Raw genomic sequence first — 23,929 nt, 5'->3', positions numbered from 1 at the left:
GGAAATTTAGTCACTAATTAGAAACGGCACAGACAGTTCTGTGCAGTGAACTTCTTGAAAGGAGTTAACGCTTTGCTTTACGCTTTTCATTCCTCAGAATGACCGTGATCCTCGCTTGAGAGAGAGAGCAGTTGCCAGAAATTCTATATTAGACCAATACGGCAAGATCCTTCCTAGAGTTCAAAGGACGCTGGCTGTAGAGAGAGCCAAGCCTTACCGTTTGCCTTCATCGGTCTTAAGAGAAGGTAATTTTTAGGGGGGAGAAATGTAATGGGCAGCTAACCATCACTTTGGTTACACAAGGCTGATATGCTTTCCCTCTTGCTTTACAGTCGCAAGACCAAAGCCATTATCAACAGTACCACAAGGAGCTAATACAGGAAATGTGCGTGCAAAAGTAACTTTCATCAAGAACGTGTTGTCCACAATTGGAGAAGTACGGGTAGGACATGAGCAGAAGACGAGTCTCTCACAATATGATAGGTAAGCAGCCTTTTAACAAAGCTTAGTGTTGAGCTGCATGTTTGGCAAGAGAGAGAGAGAGAAATCCGTTTGACTTATGACAGTGTTTTGGAGGGAAGGTGCACCTGAATAAAGCCTTGTTTGGCTTTTTTGCGCACGCAGTAGATAACATTTAAGGATCCATACATCGTAAGTAGTATTTGGAGAGAGAGTTTTTCTGCTGTGATAATGTTATTCATGCAAATACACGTGTTTACGTTACGGTCAACGTGTTTACAGAATTTAAGATAGCTGAAACCAAAACTGTGATTACCATCAAGCTAGCAGAGTTGCGCGATGCATTTGTTGGGCCACCAGTTACAAAATTTTCACAGAAACGTTCTGGCCACAACTAAAACATGGGTGCGTTATCAACTTTGTTCTCATCCTAAATCCAAAACACCATACCAGCTACTAGAAAGGAAATTAACTCTATCCCTGCCGAAACCAGGACAATATCCACCCCTTATTCTATACCATCTGCGTCATGCTCAAGTCTCATATTTTCCAGTACATTTTCATTAATCACCACCCCCTTTTATATATATATATATATATACACACACACACACACACACACAGATATCATTCCCTTCATCTGTGGGCCATCCCTCTAAAATGTTCGGTGAGTTCATTTAGTCCATGACTTCAGGCTCCATCTGTCATAATAATCTTTCAGGGCAGGAAAAATGGAGATGGTATGTGGTGTTGGATTGTTTCATGTTGAAGTCAGTTCTGGTACCATCATCACTGTGCTTTGCTTGGTTTCACTGAAGTTATTCTTCATTAATCTGGGTGGTTCTTATTGTAATAACATTAGTATGGCATATAATATTATTAGTATTATTAGTATATCTGTGTATTATTAGTATAACTATTATAACTATAATTAGTACTTAACATCACATAATTCAGATCATTGGCTATTCTCACCCAAAATCAAATCCCCTTGAGGCACACATCGGGCTTCCCCATCCTTCCGCATTATCCACCAAGTGCACCCAGGTCCTTGAGCAAAAGCAATCCCACGGATGGGTCTGCCTCTGCCCGAGGCAGGAATAACCCAGACTGTCTTCCCCAGCATATTTTTTATGTGCACTACAGGGACTTTATTCCCATCTACAGTATGTAAAAGTTCTGACTGGGCAGGGCCTGCTCGATTGGCAGATCCCCGAGTGTTGACTAACCAGGTGGCCTTTGCTAAATGCGTATCCCAATGTTTGAACGTCCCACCACCCATTGCTCTCAGCGTAGTCTTTAACAGTCCATTGTATCGTTCAATTTTCCCAGAAGCTGGTGCATGATAGGGGATGTGATACACCCACTCAATGCCGTGCTCTTTGGCCCAGGTGCCTATGAGGTTGTTTCGGAAATGAGTCCCCTTGTCTGACTCAATTCTTTCTGGGGTGCCATGTCGCCATAGGACTTGCTTTTCAAGGCCCAGGATAGTGTTCCGGGCAGTAGCATGGGGCACGGGAATTGTTTCCAGCCATCCGGTGGTTGCCTCCACCATTGTAAGCACGTGGCGCTTGCCTTGGCGGGTTTGTGGGAGTGTGAAATAATCGATCTGCCAGGCCTCCCCATATTTATATTTCAACCATCGTCCTCCATACCAGAGGCTTTAACCGCTTGGCTTGCTTGATTGCAGCACATGTTTCGCATTCATGGATAACCTGGGCTATAGTGTCCATGGTCAAGTCCACCCCTCGATCACGAGCCCATCTGTATGTTGCATCTCTTCCTTGGTGACCTGAGGTGTCATGGGCCCACCGAGCTAGAAATAATTCACCCTTATGTTGCCAGTCCAGATCCACCTGAGCCACTTCAATCTTAGCAGCCTGATCCACCTGCTGGTTGTTTTGATGTTCTTCAGTGGCCCGACTCTTGGGTACGTGAGCATCTACGTGACGGACTTTTACAACCAGGTTCTCCACCCGGGCAGCAATATCTTGCCACAATGCGGCAGCCCAGATGGGTTTGCCTCTGTGCTGCCAGTTGCTCTGCTTCCATTGCTGCAACCACCCCCACAGGGCATTTGCCACCATCCATGAGTCAGTGTAGAGATAGAGCACTGGCCACTTTTCTCGGTCAGCAATGTCTAAAGCCAGCTGGGTGGCCTTTACTTCTGCAAATTGGCTTGATTCACCTTCTCCTTCAGCCGTTTCTACAACTTGTCGCATAGGACTCCATACAGCAGCTTTCCACCTCCGATGCTTTCCCACAAGACGACAGGACCCATCAGTGAACAGGGCTCGGTAGGCATGGGCCAGGCCCCAGCACGTTGCAATGAGCTGCATCTCTCTGGAGTTGCCAGGGTGACAGCATACTTTTTCCAAATATTCTACTAACTTTTCAGGATTCTGCATTTGCTCAGGGGTGAAGTTCCAAAACACTGGGGGTGCCCATTGGCCTAGGTACTTGCCCATCTTGTCCCACACACCCTGCCACTCATAATTATTCAGCCTTGGGGCAGATCTCTGGATGATATTCTTAAATTGCTTACCAACTTTAGACAAAACCGAAACAATATTCCCAAGAAGTATTAATAGAAGTATCTTAACTGCCCAAGGATGCTCAAAATACTGAAAAGTTACTGTAATGAAGGAGGAAACATCATAGAAGAAGGTAGTGACACTGCCATTCTGTATTTCCTCCGAAAAGAAACTCTCAGAAAAGTTACTGCAATTGCTAGTTGTCTCCACGAAATGGTATCCATGGTACAGTAACGGCTTCATTGCGAAGTTTACATACCACACTAACGTCAAGGTCAATGTTCTAAAAACAAACCTCACAAGCGAAACATTACTATTCACTGCAGACCACAGCAAACTGCAAAACCCAACACCAATCTTTAACATGTACAGCAGGAAAAAGAGCGCGATGCAGATTATACAAATTAAAATCGAGAACAGAGAAACCAACATTGTGACCCACAACTACTAACAGATATAAGTTCCTTAATACACTCCGGTTAATCTGTTATTATCTCAAACCCTTCGTGCCCCACGTTGGGCGCCAAAAAGGACTGTCGTGGTTTAATCTCAGTCGGCAACTGAGCACCACGCAGCCGCTCGCTCACTCCCCCCCACCCGGTGGGATGGGGGAGAGAATTGGAAGAGCACAAGTTAGAAAAACTCGTGGGTTGAGATAAAAACAGTTTAATAATTGAAATAAAATGATGATAATAATAATATGATAATAATAATAATACACAAAACGTGATGCACAGTACAATTGCTCACCACCCGCCGACCGATGCCCAGCCAGTCCCCGAGCAGCGGCCCCCCCCCGGCCAGCTTTCCCCAGTTTATGTACTGAGCATGACGTCACATGGTATGGAATGTCCCTTTGGCCAGTTTGGCTGTGCCCCCTCCCAGCTTCTTGTGCACCTCCAGCCTTCTCAGTCAGTAGAGCATGGGAAGCTGAAAAGTCCTTGGCTAGTGTAAGCACTACCTAGCAACAACTAAAACATCGGTGCGTTATCAACTTTGTTCTCATCTTAAATCCAAAACACCATACCAGCTACTAGAAAGGAAATTAACTCTATCCCTGCCGAAACCAGGACAATCTGTTAAAGACAAGGTCAACTTAGGGACACAACTAAGTGGAGAACTTGAAGTGGTCCCAGCACTGAAACGTAGACAAATTTTCTTCTGCCGTGAGAATTACATCACTAGTGCAACTTAAAATTGGATTACTCTTGCCTCCGAGGCAGCGATTTAGGAAACTAAGTAGGAAACGTGAAGAAATCATGAAAAAAAAGAAAATGCCTGCAACTTGTTCATGGGCCTGATATATCACCCCACCAGTGAGGGTTCCCCTGTATTTCTTGTTCATGGAATGTTTTTGTTCTGCCTCAGATTTCTTGAACGCAGCGTGATTTTTTTTTTTTTTTTCATTTCTTTATTTATGTTCATATTTTAAATTGTGTGTCTTAACAGATCGCTGGATTTGGTGGTTCACCCGGTTCCTTCATGTTCTGCAGCGCAGTCACCATGCAGAGCTTCTACTTCATTCACGGCATCCAGCCCACTGAAATCAAATACGCATGGTTCCGTCTCACAAACGACTTTTGCAAGAGCATCGGAGCTGAATTTACTGGAGACTCCTCTTGTGGTTAAGGTTTGTATTTTTAAGAATCAGTTAAGAACCAACCAAACCAAAAGCCTGTAAACGTCGTTGAAAATGAAACCACCCAAGTAGTTAACACAAGCAGCGTTGGATGCGAATTGTGGAATGTTTTCAGCCTGCGTGTGGTTCTTGTATACAGTGTCCGTTTGGAAGCAGTACGTCAGGAACAGTCTTGAAGAGGGCAAGTTTAGTTCTAAGTTAATTGCAGGACGCACGTTGTCCCATAGCTTTGTGAAATACACTTGTGTTTATTGCACGGAACAAAGTCAGTTAAAATTGGACTTTTCAATATGCTTAGGTACGTAAAGATGCGATTTGCAGCTTAACCATCTCCTTGTTTAAGTGCTCAATCCCTCTCTATAGTTTGACTTGCATACCTACAAGCAAGAACGTGTATGCTTCAGTTTCTTCATCCAGTTAAGTGAATGACAACTAAGTGATGTCAGCTAAGTGGCGTCAGTCTCTGTCAGATTCCGTGATGGCTTTTTGCAGTAATTTTAGTTACTGATTGTTTGTGTTAAACTGTATTTCCATTCACTGCCATCAAACTCTTATCATGCAAGGAAGTAACGTTGGGCCTATCATCTTCTTGGTGCTGACCTTTTTGCCGTTGCCTACCTGAACAACATAGTTGTGATCTCTCTGAGTCGTAACCTCTTTCTTCTTATCAAATACTGTCCGTATCATTAAGCTAGTTTCATCCTCCTCCTTTTAAACCCTGTCAATACTGTAAAATCTTTCTTGAGCTGAGGTAAGCAGACCTGAACGCTTCTAGGTGAAGATGTGTAGGTGTTTTTACAGCAGCGTCACTTAATTCAGTCTAGTGCGCGGATTGATTAATTAGTGAAAAAATAAGCTATATCGCTGTTGCTTTGCTGATCGCCATTTCGCATGGCAGGGTTTCAGTCGCTGTATCTGGGGTAACATTTGAAGTTGTACGCCTTTTAGAAGAGGGGAGTAGAAACTGCAAAATTTCCTGGGGTGGGAGATGACATTGCAGACAACAAGATGCCCTATCCTTGTTTCTTCGGGAAATTAATTTGAAAAATACCATTTGATGCTGGCATTAAAAAAAGCCCCAGAAGCCAAAAGACACATGAAAAGCGTGAGGTTTTCTCATGTAGATTTCCGTACCTTTGGAAAAAGAGCAGTGCGGAGGCTAAACTTTGTCCTCCCTGCTGGTCCAAACTCAGTTAGTAATTTAAGCTAACACTTCTGACACGGGAAGTCGTCTGTTTTGCAGATTTAACTGGTTTTAAATTAAATGTTTTTATTTCTTTTCATAGAGAGCGAAAGTTTTGGCCACATCTGCTTCTGGTTTTCCTGGGTTTACTCCTCGGTCTATTCTCAGATCCAGCCTTCGCACCACACCCCTAGCGACTCCCTCTGCATCTCCGGGACGATCAGTTACTCCTCCTCTACGAGCAAAGGAACGTGGAGTATCTTTCAGGGAAGAGAACTCGAATGCAGAATGGACTGCTGGGGTAAGCTGGGCTGTAGTTAGTGATTTTTACCGTTAACGGCTTTATAGACTGTGATTTGACTAAGGTTTGTTTTTTTTTTTTTTTTTAAGCTTGCCAAAACCTCCTTCTATTGAGAATTGGTATTGCAAATCAGAACGGGGGACTTGAATTTGGTCAAAAACGGTTGTGTTAGACCTTCTGTAACATCAGGTGCCTGCAGGAACCCGCTCATAATAAATGCCAGTGACCTTGGCGTTTTTTCCTCAAGCGGTGTTAGGAGCTGTGATTGTTCCAAATTGGTAGTTGAGCTTCCCGCTATACCTTTTCAAACGGTGGTATGGCAGGAAGGTAAGGAATATAGATTGAGCCAGTTGCTTGGGTTTGTTAAGCTTTGTGAATTCAACATCTTTGAAAGCAACAGAAGTCATGAGCTGCATTTACTTTCAGTCTCTCTTTTTGCCAGGCTGGGTTTACTTGAATTATGGTAAAAAGAGACTCCTGATGAAGAGAGCTGTACTGTTGTCTGTTCTCTAGCCCTAAAGTTCTCGGTTTTGTTTCTTGCCTTGCACCAGGGACAGTGTTCGCCGAGTTGTCAAATGAATTTGGTCCCTCTGAAAGTTGCCCCCTTCTACTCCTCCTTTTGCTCTGTCAGTTGGATTCCCTGACTCAGCTCATGGTGCAGTTGCCGACGTGACGTTCCAAAATCAGGGGCAGAACAGGGGCATGTGCTAGTATCTACACGTATGAGCTTTCCGTACGTGTACTAACAAATTGCCATACTCTGTTTTTATTATACCTTTTATTGCCTGATACAAAGAGCTGCTCAATTGTAACAAGAGGCTCGCTCTCCTGTCTGAAGTTCTTGCCAACAATGCAGTGTGGCCACGTTAATTTACGTGTTCCCTGCTACAGGCATCGTGAACACTAAAAGACTTTAGTAGTGCATACAAGTTGGAAGGGATATTTCCAGCTTTCTCAAAATAGCCAGCCTAAATTTTGTCTTATGTGGACTTCTGTTATGAATCTGTGATGCATTTGCTCTTTTCCGGGACCACAGTTTTCCAGTGAATGAAACTTATCAGGTGGTTTGGGAAGTTTTAGAGCCTGCATTTGAAAGCTTTCATGCAGCCAGAAGGCGTGTGTAGGTAGCTGCTGCTTACTCGTATTAAAATTGGCATCCTTTTGTCCAACGTAATTTGCAGTTGCCCTGTATATTCAGTCATCTCGGACACTGGTGTTTCAGGAAAAACAAGGGAAGGCCTGCTATTTTGTAAGCCATTTGGAAATTGCAGGTGGCAACAAGCACATCAGAATGAGGTTCTGCAGGGTGCCAGAATTGTTCTACCTCCAAGGTGTAGGTTCTGTTGTTATTCTAGTCTTCCTTCCGCTTTGCTAAAAATACCGGGTGAAATTGGCGTGTGCTGATGGGTAGAACTTGCTGCTGCTCTGTGCAGTGGATGGTTTTTCCTGTGTCTGTAGAGGAAATTTAGTCACTAATTAGAAACGGCACAGACAGTTCTGTGCAGTGAACTTCTTGAAAGGAGTTAACGCTTTGCTTTACGCTTTTCATTCCTCAGAATGACCGTGATCCTCGCTTGAGAGAGAGAGCAGTTGCCAGAAATTCTGGATTAGACCAATACAGCAAGATCCTTCCTAGAGTTCAAAGGACGCTGGCTGTAGAGAGAGCCAAGCCTTACCATTTGCCTTCATCGGTCTTAAGAGAAGGTAATTTTTAGGGGGGAGAAATGTAATGGACAGCTAACCATCACTTTGGTTACACAAGGCTGATATGCTTTCCCTCTTGCTTTACAGTCGCAAGACCAAAGCCATTATCAACAGTACCACAAGGAGCTAATACAGGAAATGTGCGTGCAAAAGTAACTTTCATCAAGAACGTGTTGTCCACAATTGGAGAAGTATGGGTAGGACATGAGCAGAAGACGAGTCTCTCACAATATGATAGGTAAGCAGCCTTTTGACAAAGCTTAGTGTTGAGCTGCATGTTTGGCGAGAGAGAGAGAGAGATCCATTTGACTTATGACAGTGTTTTGGAGGGAAGGTGCACCTGAATAAAGCCTTGTTTGGCTTTTTTGCGCACGCAGTAGATAACATTTAAGGATCCATACATCGTAAGTAGTATTTGGAGAGAGAGTTTTTCTGCTGTGATAATGTTATTCATGCAAATACACGTGTTTACGTTACGGTCAACGTGTTTACAGAATTTAAGATAGCTGAAACCAAAACTGTGATTACCATCAAGCTAGCAGAGTTGCGCGATGCATTTGTTGGGCCACCAGTTACAAAATTTTCACAGAAACGTTCTGGCCACAACTAAAACATGGGTGCGTTATCAACTTTGTTCTCATCCTAAATCCAAAACACCATACCAGCTACTAGAAAGGAAATTAACTCTATCCCTGCCGAAACCAGGACAATATCCACCCCTTATTCTATACCATCTGCGTCATGCTCAAGTCTCATATTTTCCAGTACATTTTCATTAATCACCACCCCCTTTTATATATATATATATATATACACACACACACACACACACAGAGATATCATTCCCTTCATCTGTGGGCCATCCCTCTAAAATGTTCGGTGAGTTCATTTAGTCCATGACTTCAGGCTCCATCTGTCATAATAATCTTTCAGGGCAGGAAAAATGGAGATGGTATGTGGTGTTGGATTGTTTCATGTTGAAGTCAGTTCTGGTACCATCATCACTGTGCTTTGCTTGGTTTCACTGAAGTTATTCTTCATTAATCTGGGTGGTTCTTATTGTAATAACATTAGTATGGCATATAATATTATTAGTATTATTAGTATATCTGTGTATTATTAGTATAACTATTATAACTATAATTAGTACTTAACATCACATAATTCAGATCATTGGCTATTCTCACCCAAAATCAAATCCCCTTGAGGCACACATCGGGCTTCCCCATCCTTCCGCATTATCCACCAAGTGCACCCAGGTCCTTGAGCAAAAGCAATCCCACGGATGGGTCTGCCTCTGCCCGAGGCAGGAATAACCCAGACTGTCTTCCCCAGCATATTTTTTATGTGCACTACAGGGACTTTATTCCCATCTACAGTATGTAAAAGTTCTGACTGGGCAGGGCCTGCTCGATTGGCAGATCCCCGAGTGTTGACTAACCAGGTGGCCTTTGCTAAATGCGTATCCCAATGTTTGAACGTCCCACCACCCATTGCTCTCAGCGTAGTCTTTAACAGTCCATTGTATCGTTCAATTTTCCCAGAAGCTGGTGCATGATAGGGGATGTGATACACCCACTCAATGCCGTGCTCTTTGGCCCAGGTGCCTATGAGGTTGTTTCGGAAATGAGTCCCCTTGTCTGACTCAATTCTTTCTGGGGTGCCATGTCGCCATAGGACTTGCTTTTCAAGGCCCAGGATAGTGTTCCGGGCAGTAGCATGGGGCACGGGAATTGTTTCCAGCCATCCGGTGGTTGCCTCCACCATTGTAAGCACGTGGCGCTTGCCTTGGCGGGTTTGTGGGAGTGTGAAATAATCGATCTGCCAGGCCTCCCCATATTTATATTTCAACCATCGTCCTCCATACCAGAGGCTTTAACCGCTTGGCTTGCTTGATTGCAGCACATGTTTCGCATTCATGGATAACCTGGGCTATAGTGTCCATGGTCAAGTCCACCCCTCGATCACGAGCCCATCTGTATGTTGCATCTCTTCCTTGGTGACCTGAGGTGTCATGGGCCCACCGAGCTAGAAATAATTCACCCTTATGTTGCCAGTCCAGATCCACCTGAGCCACTTCAATCTTAGCAGCCTGATCCACCTGCTGGTTGTTTTGATGTTCTTCAGTGGCCCGACTCTTGGGTACGTGAGCATCTACGTGACGGACTTTTACAACCAGGTTCTCCACCCGGGCAGCAATATCTTGCCACAATGCGGCAGCCCAGATGGGTTTGCCTCTGCGCTGCCAGTTGCTCTGCTTCCATTGCTGCAACCACCCCCACAGGGCATTTGCCACCATCCATGAGTCAGTGTAGAGAGAGAGCACTGGCCACTTTTCTCGGTCAGCAATGTCTAAAGCCAGCTGGGTGGCCTTTACTTCTGCAAATTGGCTTGATTCACCTTCTCCTTCAGCCGTTTCTACAACTTGTCGCATAGGACTCCATACAGCAGCTTTCCACCTCCGATGCTTTCCCACAAGACGACAGGACCCATCAGTGAACAGGGCTCGGTAGGCATGGGCCAGGCCCCAGCACGTTGCAATGAGCTGCATCTCTCTGGAGTTGCCAGGGTGACAGCATACTTTTTCCAAATATTCTACTAACTTTTCAGGATTCTGCATTTGCTCAGGGGTGAAGTTCCAAAACACTGGGGGTGCCCATTGGCCTAGGTACTTGCCCATCTTGTCCCACACACCCTGCCACTCATAATTATTCAGCCTTGGGGCAGATCTCTGGATGATATTCTTAAATTGCTTACCAACTTTAGACAAAACCGAAACAATATTCCCAAGAAGTATTAATAGAAGTATCTTAACTGCCCAAGGATGCTCAAAATACTGAAAAGTTACTGTAATGAAGGAGGAAACATCATAGAAGAAGGTAGTGACACTGCCATTCTGTATTTCCTCCGAAAAGAAACTCTCAGAAAAGTTACTGCAATTGCTAGTTGTCTCCACGAAATGGTATCCATGGTACAGTAACGGCTTCATTGCGAAGTTTACATACCACACTAACGTCAAGGTCAATGTTCTAAAAACAAACCTCACAAGCGAAACATTACTATTCACTGCAGACCACAGCAAACTGCAAAACCCAACACCAATCTTTAACATGTACAGCAGGAAAAAGAGCGCGATGCAGATTATACAAATTAAAATCGAGAACAGAGAAACCAACATTGTGACCCACAACTACTAACAGATATAAGTTCCTTAATACACTCCGGTTAATCTGTTATTATCTCAAACCCTTCGTGCCCCACGTTGGGCGCCAAAAAGGACTGTCGTGGTTTAATCTCAGTCGGCAACTGAGCACCACGCAGCCGCTCGCTCACTCCCCCCCACCCGGTGGGATGGGGGAGAGAATTGGAAGAGCACAAGTTAGAAAAACTCGTGGGTTGAGATAAAAACAGTTTAATAATTGAAATAAAATGATGATAATAATAATATGATAATAATAATAATACACAAAACGTGATGCACAGTACAATTGCTCACCACCCGCCGACCGATGCCCAGCCAGTCCCCGAGCAGCGGCCCCCCCCCGGCCAGCTTTCCCCAGTTTATGTACTGAGCATGACGTCACATGGTATGGAATGTCCCTTTGGCCAGTTTGGCTGTGCCCCCTCCCAGCTTCTTGTGCACCTCCAGCCTTCTCAGTCAGTAGAGCATGGGAAGCTGAAAAGTCCTTGGCTAGTGTAAGCACTACCTAGCAACAACTAAAACATCGGTGCGTTATCAACTTTGTTCTCATCTTAAATCCAAAACACCATACCAGCTACTAGAAAGGAAATTAACTCTATCCCTGCCGAAACCAGGACAATCTGTTAAAGACAAGGTCAACTTAGGGACACAACTAAGTGGAGAACTTGAAGTGGTCCCAGCACTGAAACGTAGACAAATTTTCTTCTGACGTGAGAATTACATCACTAGTGCAACTTAAAATTGGATTACTCTTGCCTCCGAGGCAGCGATTTAGGAAACTAAGTAGGAAACGTGAAGAAATCATGAAAAAAAAGAAAATGCCTGCAACTTGTTCATGGGCCTGATATATCACCCCACCAGTGAGGGTTCCCCTGTATTTCTTGTTCATGGAATGTTTTTGTTCTGCCTCAGATTTCTTGAACGCAGTGTGATTTTTTTTTCATTTCTTTATTTATGTTCATATTTTAAATTGTGTGTCTTAACAGATCGCTGGATTTGGTGGTTCACCCGGTTCCTTCATGTTCTGCAGCGCAGTCACCATGCAGAGCTTCTACTTCATTCACGGCATCCAGCCCACTGAAATCAAATATGCATGGTTCCGTCTCACAAACGACTTTTGCAAGAGCATCGGAGCTGAATTTACTGGAGACTCCTCTTGTGGTTAAGGTTTGTATTTTTAAGAATCAGTTAAGAACCAACCAAACCAAAAGCCTGTAAACGTCGTTGAAAATGAAACCACCCAAGTAGTTAACACAAGCAGCGTTGGATGCGAATTGTGGAATGTTTTCAGCCTGCGTGTGGTTCTTGTATACAGTGTCCGTTTGGAAGCAGTACGTCAGGAACAGTCTTGAAGAGGGCAAGTTTAGTTCTAAGTTAATTGCAGGACGCACGTTGTCCCATAGCTTTGTGAAATACACTTGTGTTTATTGCACGGAACAAAGTCAGTTAAAATTGGACTTTTCAATATGCTTAGGTACGTAAAGATGCGATTTGCAGCTTAACCATCTCATTGTTTAAGTGCTCAATCCCTCTCTATAGTTTGACTTGCATACCTACAAGCAAGAACGTGTATGCTTCAGTTTCTTCATCCAGTTAAGTGAATGACAACTAAGTGATGTCAGCTAAGTGGCGTCAGTCTCTGTCAAATTCCGTGATGGCTTTTTGCAGTAATTTTAGTTACTGATTGTTTGTGTTAAACTGTATTTCCATTCACTGCCATCAAACTCTTATCATGCAAGGAAGTAACGTTGGGCCTATCATCTTCTTGGTGCTGACCTTTTTGCCGTTGCCTACCTGAACAACATAGTTGTGATCTCTCTGAGTCGTAACCTCTTTCTTCTTATCAAATACTGTCCGTATCATTAAGCTAGTTTCATCCTCCTCCTTTTAAACCCTGTCAATACTGTAAAATCTTTCTTGAGCTGAGGTAAGCAGACCTGAACGCTTCTAGGTGAAGATGTGTAGGTGTTTTCACAGCAGCGTCACTTAATTCAGTCTAGTGCGCGGATTGATTAATTAGTGAAAAAATAAGCTATATCGCTGTTGCTTTGCTGATCGCCATTTCGCATGGCAGGGTTTCAGTCGCTGTATCTGGGGTAACATTTGAAGTTGTACGCCTTTTAGAAGAGGGGAGTAGAAACTGCAAAATTTCCTGGGGTGGGAGATGACATTGCAGACAACAAGATGCCCTATCCTTGTTTCTTCGGGAAATTAATTTGAAAAATACCATTTGATGCTGGCATTAAAAAAAGCCCCAGAAGCCAAAAGACACATGAAAAGCGTGAGGTTTTCTCATGTAGATTTCCGTACCTTTGGAAAAAGAGCAGTGCGGAGGCTAAACTTTGTCCTCCCTGCTGGTCCAAACTCAGTTAGTAATTTAAGCTAACACTTCTGACACGGGAAGTCGTCTGTTTTGCAGATTTAACTGGTTTTAAATTAAATGTTTTTATTTCTTTTCATAGAGAGCGAAAGTTTTGGCCACATCTGCTTCTGGTTTTCCTGGGTTTACTCCTCGGTCTATTCTCAGATCCAGCCTTCGCACCACACCCCTAGCGACTCCCTCTGCATCTCCGGGACGATCAGTTACTCCTCCTCTACGAGCAAAGGAACGTGGAGTATCTTTCAGGGAAGAGAACTCGAATGCAGAATGGACTGCTGGGGTAAGCTGGGCTGTAGTTAGTGATTTTTACCGTTAACGGCTTTATAGACTGTGATTTGACTAAGGTTTTGGTTTTTTTTTTTTTTAAGCTTGCCAAAACCTCCTTCTATTGAGAATTGGAATTGCAAATCAGAACGGGGGACTTGAATTTGGTCAAAAACGGTTGTGTTAGACCTTCTGTAACATCAGGTGCCTGCAGGAACCCGCTCATAATAAATGCCAGTGACCTTGGCGTTTTTTCCTCAAGCGGTGTTAGGAGCTGTGATTGTTCCAAATTGGTAGTTGAGCTTCCCGCTATACCTTTTCAAACGGTGGTATGGCAGGAAGGTAAGGAATATAGATTGAGCCAGTTGCTTGGGTTTGTTAAGCTTTGTGAATTCAACATCTTTGAAAGCAACAGAAGTCATGAGCTGCATTTACTTTCAGTCTCTCTTTTTGCCAGGCTGGGTTTACTTGAATTATGGTAAAAAGAGACTCCTGATGAAGAGAGCTGTACTGTTGTCTGTTCTCTAGCCCTAAAGTTCTCGGTTTTGTTTCTTGCCTTGCACCAGGGACAGTGTTCGCCGAGTTGTCAAATGAATTTGGTCCCTCTGAAAGTTGCCCCCTTCTACTCCTCCTTTTGCTCTGTCAGTTGGATTCCCTGACTCAGCTCATGGTGCAGTTGCCGACGTGACGTTCCAAAATCAGGGGCAGAACAGGGGCATGTGCTAGTATCTACACGTATGAGCTTTCCATACGTGTACTAACAAATTGCCATACTCTGTTTTTATTATACCTTTTATTGCCTGATACAAAGAGCTGCTCAATTGTAACAAGAGGCTTGCTCTCCTGTCTGAAGTTCTTGCCAACAATGCAGTGTGGCCAGGTTAATTTACGTGTTCCCTGCTACAGGCATCGTGAACACTAAAAGACTTTAGTAGTGCATACAAGTTGGAAGGGATATTTCCAGCTTCTTCAAACTCTTTTCTTTTGTTCTTTTTTTTTTTTTTTGTAAAACCACGTTCTTTTAACATCTAAACTCTGCAAAATACGAATGTTAAAAGCTTGTTGACATGGACTGAAAATTGGAACTAGAGGTTCTCCAGGTGTCCCAGGTTTTCCCCCATTGTTCTTTCTTCTACTGGGGCTGGTGAGTTATCTGGATTCTTTGTGGATGTCCTCTAAGTACCATATAGAGCATACTGTCAATTTCCTGTAGGCTTATACTCACAGGAATCAACAGTAGTTGGAGTGAAACACAAAGTGAAAGGTAGGCGTACCACAAATTGGTTGGTCTTAAGGAAGAGAAAACGCTTTTCAGCGTTCCAGGTTTCCAGTGAAGTTAAATAGGCAGTCACTTCTTTAGCTCGTCTCAGCTTTGGGATTTAGGACAACGCTGTAGAGGAGATGCTTCTAGACTTGGGAATACATAAATCACTTATGGGAGGGAGTAAGTGGAAAATTTGTGATGGGAAGAAGGGAGCAGGGACAGGAGACGGTCACAAAGCTTCTGCAGTCATTCAGGTAGCAGTACAGTGAAGGTTTTTCTGCTTTCGTTGTAACTGGTTCTTACGGATTTGTATGTAAACATCTGGTTTTGGCTTGTCTACCTTCACTGAATTTGGGACAAACTTCTTACTGCTCTCTTGTTCGTAGCTTTGTAAGCATAAAGGGAAAGTTTATGGAGACTAGTATTTCTTGAACTGAGTTTTGAGGCATGACACGTTGCTATACTATGGTGCTCAGCAACTTTTGACAAGGCAGGAGGCAAGAAAATGAGCAGATTCTACGGAGACTCCTGTTGAGTGGCTTCTTCCTTCTGCCATCGTTGGCTAGCACTAGAACTTAGAGGGCTGGGCGAAGGTCTTTACGCATTGATTAAATTAGCTTGACCGTTTGAGTCACTTGGCAGACGTAACAGATACTGCTTTTGTGCTCAACGTAAGAGCTTGAGTATCTCATGTGGATCTAGAAGGCAAGAATAATTGCTCGGTACAGGGAACTACAAAACATGAGATGGAGGTATTTAGAGTGTATGTGCTGTCTCATGCAATCCAAGTGATTCCTTAAAGTGCAGCGCTGAGTTGTCGCGTGTGATACGTGGCCACTTTGACTACCTGTTGCCGTCACAACTGTCGTGACTGAAACGTTAAACTTTGGGGACATAACTGTATTTTAGCCTGTTAGATGCAGAGCCGGTCACTCTGTGTGGATCTGCAGTCAGTCCAGAAAGCACTGCAGTGTGGTGATTACTGCCAGTTGTGTACACAGCTTGTACTGTAAAACTGCTCCCTTTGCTCACGGGTGGTGGCAAATCGTTAGTCGTGAACAGAAGTATCAGAAATGGAGCATGGGATTGCATACACTGAATGCTCTCTTCTCTGTCCCTTAAACGCATTAACTTTCATCTGTAGTAGGGAGTCCATCGTAGGTTTCTAACTTCACATGCAGAGGTGATCTGAAAGGAGAAGCAGCATTTCACTGTCCTCAGTTTGAAGTTAGTCTGTTTGGTAATTAATAGTGCATTAACAGACACTTTTTAACTTCAGGTTATTGAAGATAGTGCGGTTAAGGCACAAACCTCAGAGGAGGCACCTGAACCATCACCATATAGTGAACTGCAGCCATCGGGCGCTCTTCAATACAGCTATGATACTATCGAGCAACAGTTTGCATGTGATTTGCCTGATAATGAAGATGGTGAATGTGATGCGGCTGAGGGAGATGGAGAGCTTTTTACATCTCAGAGTAATTTTACTTTAGTCTGGGAAGGTGAAGAAGGTGAAACGGAAGTGGGAGACCCTCCGTTAAATATGGTCAAGGATCAAGAGGTGCAGCCTAGTGACCAACTCCTCTTACCTGTGCCAACTAAAAGAGGCAGAAGGAGAAAGATGAGTTCCTCAGAAGTTTCAGAAAATTCTGGCCTTGATCTGTCTAAACCATCGCTTCCTCCAACAGGATTTAAACTTCCTGTCACTCCTAGAAGAAGTGCGAGGAAGGGGGCACAAAATCTCTTGGCAGACGCAGAATCTGTCGCTACGCAGGAAGACATACATTCGGGTGGGAAAGTGGAAGTCCTTGATACTGCTGGGAGAAGAACAAGAAGAGCTCCACACGCTAAACCAGGAAAAACGGGTACTCATGAGCCAACACCTGCGCAGCCAAATGAGGAATCAGCCACAGCCGGGACTACAGTAAGGACAGGACGTCGGGGCAGAAAGAGACGATCGATATTTGAGGAGAGCACCGGGGAGGAGGCCTTCCCCCAAGGACCTGGTGGCAGTCCTTTGCTTAAAATTTTAACAGATTATATTACAAGAACATGCCCAGTGTGCAAACAAGGCCGCAGATAACAAAGTAGTTTAATCCCCCGTCAGAACTTCCTCTCATGGAAGACTACTCTCAGGGTTGTCAGCGCAACAAATTTATTTGCTGCAATTTCATCGGTTCCCGTGTAACTAATCAACAACTAAGTTGTTGATGTCTGGTGGGGAAGAAACAAGCTGCAGGCAGAAGCCAATCCATAGTTTCTCGTGAGTTGTTCGGCAATGCTTGTAACCTATTAGTCTAGGCCAATCTGAAAATACTATGAAATAACAGAATTTCCAGTAATAAGATAGCATTTGTTTCTTATTTTGTTTGTGCTTTTGTCTTCTGTGCAAAACTTCCAGCTTTCCATTCCAGGAATGCTTTTTTCACCAAAGCAGTCAAGACAATGAGTCTCTTTGGTATGCTTGGTACCAAAGGTACTGTGGTTCCTTTTGCATTAAAGCTGTTCCTAAAATAAAATGCATTTTCCAATGCACTGTGCTGTGCGGATGACCAAGGTGTGACATAGAGGGAACAACGCGAGTTACAGTCACTGATGTGTCCGTTCGTTCAGGTCACTTACTCCTCCTTGGCTGTGTATCACCTGGCATGGTTCAAGAGGGGGCTTATCCCGCAGCAGTCATTGGTGTGGTGTGCATTGCTGTTGAACTTGGTTTAAATCCAGACTAAAGCATGAATTATTAGCGAATGACTGACTGCTTGTATTTTGGTACACCAACTGTAATTTTGATACAGGGAGAGAGAGAGAGAAGGATGCAGGAAGCAGGTGTGTGATTTCTATGAACACCAACAGCACAAGCGTATATGTCCCTAGGAACCCAGGGCACAGGAAAACCTTTACTTTTGATCTAGCCTACTGGTCTCACAGTAGCTTCCTAAAGGACGAGAATGGTATGCTCGTCTCAGCCGCATCCAACAGTTACGCAGGCCAGGTAAGATTTTATTCAAAGAACCAGCTAAAAGCAGTCTTAGCTAATACACAGTTGTAGACTGGTCAGTTTGTTTGTCTCCCATTATTAGCAGTCATGTCAGTGTAGTGTAATGCCAATGACTGGCATTTATCAGTTTACTGGTTTGAAGCGTTACCTGGATTTTTTCTACGTTTCTGTCATCCTGGAAGTCAGTATTACTTGCAAGCGTGCTTGCAAATCTTGATTCCTAATTTAAACTATTAGTGGGGGCGCTCCTACCGGACAGCGGTGCTTGCGTATGCATTTGCTTGCTCATCTATGAAGAGGGTGCACTTGATCGTTTTTGAGAGAGAGGTCCCTCGTGATCTTGGTCAAGGAGTGCTGGAGAACGCCTGGCAAGGTTATAATGCTACTCTGCTGGCGTACGGTCAGACCGGCTGAGGGAAGAGCTATTCGATGATCGGGTACGGTGCAAACAGAGGCCTGGTGCCCGTTGTGTGCGAAGAGCTCTTCAAAGCCACCCGGAATCGGGACAAGAACAAGCAGTACCAGGTGGGATTGGCACAAAGTGTCATTTACTTCCAAGATCTTTCCAGGTTGTACTTGAAAAGACTCAGTTAATTTCAAATCAGCGGAACCAGAAACTGTGGCTATATGGAGCAACTTACAGTATGAGCCGTAGTGGATCCTATAAAACAGCGTTGAATAAAAAGTTGATGTAGTACAGCTCGATTTACAGATAAACCCTAAAATGATAATTTGTCGCAGGTGTAGTTAATGGATCCCTAACATGAGAACCAAAAATGTTAGTTTTTAGTAGACCCCTTTTTTAACAACTGTTCAAACACTGATCTTCCTTTACCTCCCATAAAGTGAGCTGGTCTTTAATCTCCGTTATGCTTCCTAGCTTCACTCTTGCAGAGGGTATTCATGAGAAAGTCTTTCCAGCACCTCAGTAAAGAAAATCCATGCTTTCTTCTGCACGCCCTTATAGTGTTCAGAAGCTTTAGGGTGCCGTACCTCTCCTACACAGTAGGAGCGATGTTTTTAGCCTTGCAGTACAGCTTTTGTAGCTGCTGGATGCTCCCACTCCACCAGCATCCTTCTGCGCCTGTAGTCCAGTGGATTCTAGCACTGCTGTAAGCAGAAAGCTTCGCTCCCGTGCAGTAGTGCCTTCTGTCTACAAAAATGCCACCCTGATTACTGAAGGCTGCTTGTGATTTACTCCTGTGTTACTTCCCGTAAGAAAGAGCCCTTTGTTTTCCCTAACCAGCCTTCCCAGCTCTGTGCCAGCAGAAAGGATGCAGGGATGCCATTTGCGAACAGGTTTCTGTTTTCCTTTGGCATCATCCACTGTGCGCCCCTGTGATAAACACAGGAGTGAAAACTCATTCCTTCCCATCTCGCTCGCCATACCAACGTGGAAATGCAAAACCCTCTTTGAAGTCGAGGCACTGCTATTACAGACAGTTCTTGGACAGAGGGAAAAACTCATGTCCTGGATCTTTATTGTTCCTTTTAATCTTAGCCATAGCCTTACTGTTACGGAAGAGGTTTCTTTTTTAAGTTAGTGGGTTTATTGTTGCGAAGCTTAACGTTTGAGGCCAGTGCCTGCCAAGCAGCGAAGGCATGTTACAAATCTGCTAACCCAGGGCTTCCTCCCTCCTGGCCGCAGGAGCCCGGCCTGGTGCACCCCAGACCTGGGGGTGTCTCTGTCCCAGACCCGTGGATGTGGCTGCTGCTTTCCCGTTTGCAGGTCAGGCCAGCAGCGAGGCTGAGCGTGAACCACGCGCAGGCATGACAACAACATGGCTGGCTACGCAGGCTGCCAGAGGCGGGGCCATGCCTTTAACACCCCCCGCCTGGCACTATGGCAACTCACCGAAAGCCTCCTCTCCGGCTTGTTGCAACTTAAGCTCACGAGTGACAGCAGAGGCACGCTGTCACTCTGTAGGTTCCCACGCACACCCACGTTTGCAGAGCCCCAGAAGATCAGCACAGCCTCCGGCCCAGCTACCCTCTGTGCCCGGGCCCTGGGCTCCCTCCCTCACCTCTGGCTGAGTCTTTCCAGAGACGGGGTTTCCTCCTACTCGCTGGCTAGCCCACCCTGAAGTCTGCTAGCAATTTACACGTGCCCATGTGGCTAGGGGACAGTACAACCACCCTGCTCCCTCCCCTTGCTGGCACCTTGGACACATGTGCCCCGTGACTGTGGTCCCCAGTCCAGCTGCTGGCACTGAGACCCTCACCGCCCCACTTGCTGACACCACAGACAGACGGGCCCCGGTCACCCGTGACCTGACTTCGGCTGCTGACGCTTAACTCGCCCCATGACCTGTGGTCCCACCGGTTGCTGGCACTGGGACCCTCGTACCATCTGATCACCGCAACGTAGCAGATGCTCTCACGTTACACGTACCCTTACGCAGGTCATACACACGGCCACAGCTGTTGGTTCAGAAACCAGAAATACTGGCTTTTTCTTTCTATCTTAATAGCCTTGAAAATAAATACGGGTTGAACCACCCTGCCCAGCTGTCAAAAATTAACATTTGCCGTTCTTGAATTCTCTACAATGCTGCCTAGACGCTTAATACCTTAGTATCTAAGTAAAAGGATTTATTGAAACGCATCTCATGATGGAGTCTACCTAGGCAGCAGTAAGGATTATGCACGTAAGGGTAGGCTGACGAAATGCTGGAGAAGAAAGAGAGTTGTGATGAAACAGGATGGATCTGATAAATACCTGCATGCATTAAGCTTATGTAATGGCTTGGGAGGAAGGGAAGTTTTGATCCGTGCAACCTGCGTTATTTTTGCAGTGGGATGACAGTCCGTTAAGTTTGTGGGGTTTTTTCAAAGGCGTTTTACCTTTGAGTTACTTCTTGTCTTTACAGATTGCTTGCAGTATGCTGGAAATTTATAACAAGCAGGTAACGAACTCGCTTTGTTTCAGTATTAATAAATCGTAGTTTTCTGTGTACATTTATTTCTTTTTTGCTTACTGTAATTTGAAAATCATCCTTTATGCTGTCTTCACGTGATCCTTCTGGGCATGTTGGCTGAAGTGTGTGGGTGCTATCTGGACCTAACAGCATCTTTTTGCTGCTTGAGCTACCCGGCTGCTCTGCCGTACCGCTGGCTAAGTTGTTTCATCCCTTGTAGTACTTTTCCTCTTTCTCCTTTCTGTGTTTTGCTCCTTTTTGAAGAAAAAAGGGGTGAAGAAGAAAGTTAGCGGGTTTATTCACTCCCCCCGCCCCCGCCCCCGCCCCCGTGTTCCTCTTCTTGTTTGTCTCCTGTGTCGGCAGACACAGGACTCATTACTAATTGAAAACGGGGAATCTGTTTCTCTTAAGCTGGGAGGGGATTTTGAAGGTGGTCTGTGTCTCAGAGGGTGGAGTTTTTAGCTTTCCTTCTAAGGTTTATACAGTTTGCCACTTGTTTGTGAACTCCTTTCCCCTGTACCTTGCTCCTCGCTGGTTTTGAGCCATGTGGCCAGTTTCAGACAAATTTGATGCAATGGGCGGGAGAGATGATAGGAAAAAAATGAATACTCAGGAGAACAAACTTCATTAGTTTTAGCAGCTCACGGAATAAGCTTTGTTAAACTCCTCATCCAATGACGGTAACAGAAGCAGAGGGAAATAGCGCCTGTATCCTGAATTGTGCAAGCGTCTTAAGTCTACACATGTGAGCTCTCCATGTAGATTAAGTTTACCTGGAAAGTGGGACTCTCTGGGAATGAGTTTCTGAACACGGTGAAGCCAGAGTAACTACCCCGTGCTCAGCCGCAGTCTATCTTAATTTTTGTTCTATCCTTACTAAGTGTCGCAATTTTTTTCTTATTTTAGTAAAAAATTTTGACTACCGATGTCTCTCCCCAGGTAACAGACTCACTCTCTAAAACCAGGAAGCCTGGCGGGCTCAAGATTAGAGAAGACCAGCAGCAAGGTTTTTATGTGGACGGTTTGAAGCTGGTGCCTTGTAGATAATTACGCACAGATCGAGAGGTTGGTGGAACAAGGGAAGAAGACGAGAACAACAGCTACGACTGCCATCAATGCCACCAGTGGTGAGCAGTCGGTCTCACACGGTCATCACCATCCAATTCAAACAGGTGTAGCGCGCAGGCACTGTTTCCACTGTTCAGTATAGCTGTTTAGCGCTCTTAATGAATTTAGTCCCGTTAGGTGCAGCATAAAACGAACTCGTGGAAGTTTATGCAGGCACAAAATCCAGGGTGGCTCTGATTTACCTAGACCCATCGTTGTTTATTGCCACCTCCGTGACAGCGAGCGGATGAGAGCAAGTTGGGTTTCCTCACCCTGGGCTGCAGGGTCAGCCTTGCCAGCCCACATTTTTGGCGCTCGCGCCCTGTCCACCACTGCTGCTCTCGGAGTGAGGCTCGCCAGAGGCAGAGGTGTCCTAAACCACTGCCTGCTTGCAGGTTGACTCCGTGTGTAAGATCCTTCACTTTCCGCAAATTTCTTTACTGAAAGAGTGGTGAAACATTGGAACAGGCTGCCCAGGGAAGTGGTGGAGTCACCATCCCTGGCCGTATTTCAAAGACGTGTAGATGAGGCGCTTAGGGACATGGTTTAGTGGGCCTGGTGGTGTTGGGTTGACGGTTGGACTCGATGATCTTAGAGGTCTTTTCCAACCTTAATGATTCTATGATCTATGATTCTATGATTCTCCATGTCCCAAATATTACAAGTGGTCTTTGAAAATCTCTCACTGGTGTCCAGAAACAACCTACGGTCACCGTTTGTCTCTGGTAGCTGCTGCTTGCCCGTTAGCGCTATGCAGAACTCCTGGGCTGGGTATAACAAGCGGCCCTATAGCGAGCAAGCTCATACAGCGCGGCGCAAGTGTGGGGCAGCCTGTGGCACAGACTTATCCCCGACCCGCGTCAGGGAGCGCTGCAGTGGGGCAGCTGCAAAGACATGAGGCCAGAGGGCCACGTGCGCCCGAATCCCACCGGGAAGGAAGTTGTGAGACCAGGATTGGCGTTACCAATACTGGTAACTCTCACAACCTATTTCCTCTGCGTTTCTGCAGAGCGTCGTTTTCTCTGTCTTACTTGATAATGTCTGAGCTATTGATTTGGCAATCTTTCCTGCTGTTGATACCGTATGTTAATGGATTTTTCTCGATGAAGCGATCACCAGTCAGTCAGTTACCAATCTGGTGGACTTGGCAGGAAGCGAAAGGCAAAAATCCTCAGGATCTGAAAGAGACAGACTGAAGGAAGGAACGCGTGTAAATCTAAGTCTAACCACGTTAGGCAGTGTCATCAGGTATTGTTTTTAAAATCCTTTCCTGTGAAGTAAAAAATACATTTTTTATATATATATATATATAAAAAAATACATATATATAAAAATATATTTTTTATATATATATTTTATCTATATAAAAACCCACCCACCTTTCCTCCATTCAGGATTCCTTGCTGTGTGGTTAATGAAATTACTTAAATGAATGAAGCCTGGGATGTAGGTAGGCACGAATATACTGAAGCGTGTACATACGCACGAATATACTGAAGTATCTAATCCGGTAGCTTTTTTTTCGATTTAGATTTATTTAGAAATGAATGTAAATTTGATTTTGATAGTTACGCTTATATCGTTCACATCGGTTCACTTTATTTTCCCTTAGTGCTCTGGCTGAGGTTGCTACAGGAAAGAAAGTGCTGCATATCCCACACAGGGGCTCGGTCCTGACGAAACTCCTGCGGTCTGCTCTGGGGGGAAAGAGCAGGACCATCATGGTCAATGGGTTCTTGAATTTATAACCCAGTTTACCTGTTGAAATAGAATTGCATGGCTCTGACATGGGTGGAAGTGGGTGTAGTTTAAAAGTGAAGATTGCTTTCTATGCAACATAAAGGTGAGAACCCTTCTGCTGGCCAAAAGTTTCTTGCCCCTACTAAACGCGTTACTCAAATGGAGGGCACTTCTCTTTTCGGAACAGACAGGTGGCTGGCACAAAATCTCTCTCTCTCCCCCCCCCGTTAGAGATA

At 44.8% G+C, this 23,929-nt stretch overlaps 1 protein-coding gene across 1 annotated transcript in view; it reads left to right on the top strand.

Moving 5' to 3' along the window:
* Positions 1-13,642: 13,642 nt before the first annotated feature.
* Positions 13,643-23,929, top strand: part of LOC143158377 (protein ELYS-like) — a 46,880-nt gene continuing 36,593 nt past the window's right edge. Inside the window, exon 1 of the mRNA XM_076334240.1 lies at positions 13,643-13,682. The gene's annotated coding sequence lies outside the window, so the exon portion shown is untranslated. The remainder of the gene's footprint in view (positions 13,683-23,929) is intronic.

This window comes from Aptenodytes patagonicus, chromosome 3 (genome assembly GCF_965638725.1).
Source record: "Aptenodytes patagonicus chromosome 3, bAptPat1.pri.cur, whole genome shotgun sequence".
NCBI classification, from domain to species: domain Eukaryota; kingdom Metazoa; phylum Chordata; class Aves; order Sphenisciformes; family Spheniscidae; genus Aptenodytes; species Aptenodytes patagonicus.
This window is presented reverse-complemented; position numbering and strand designations above follow the sequence as displayed.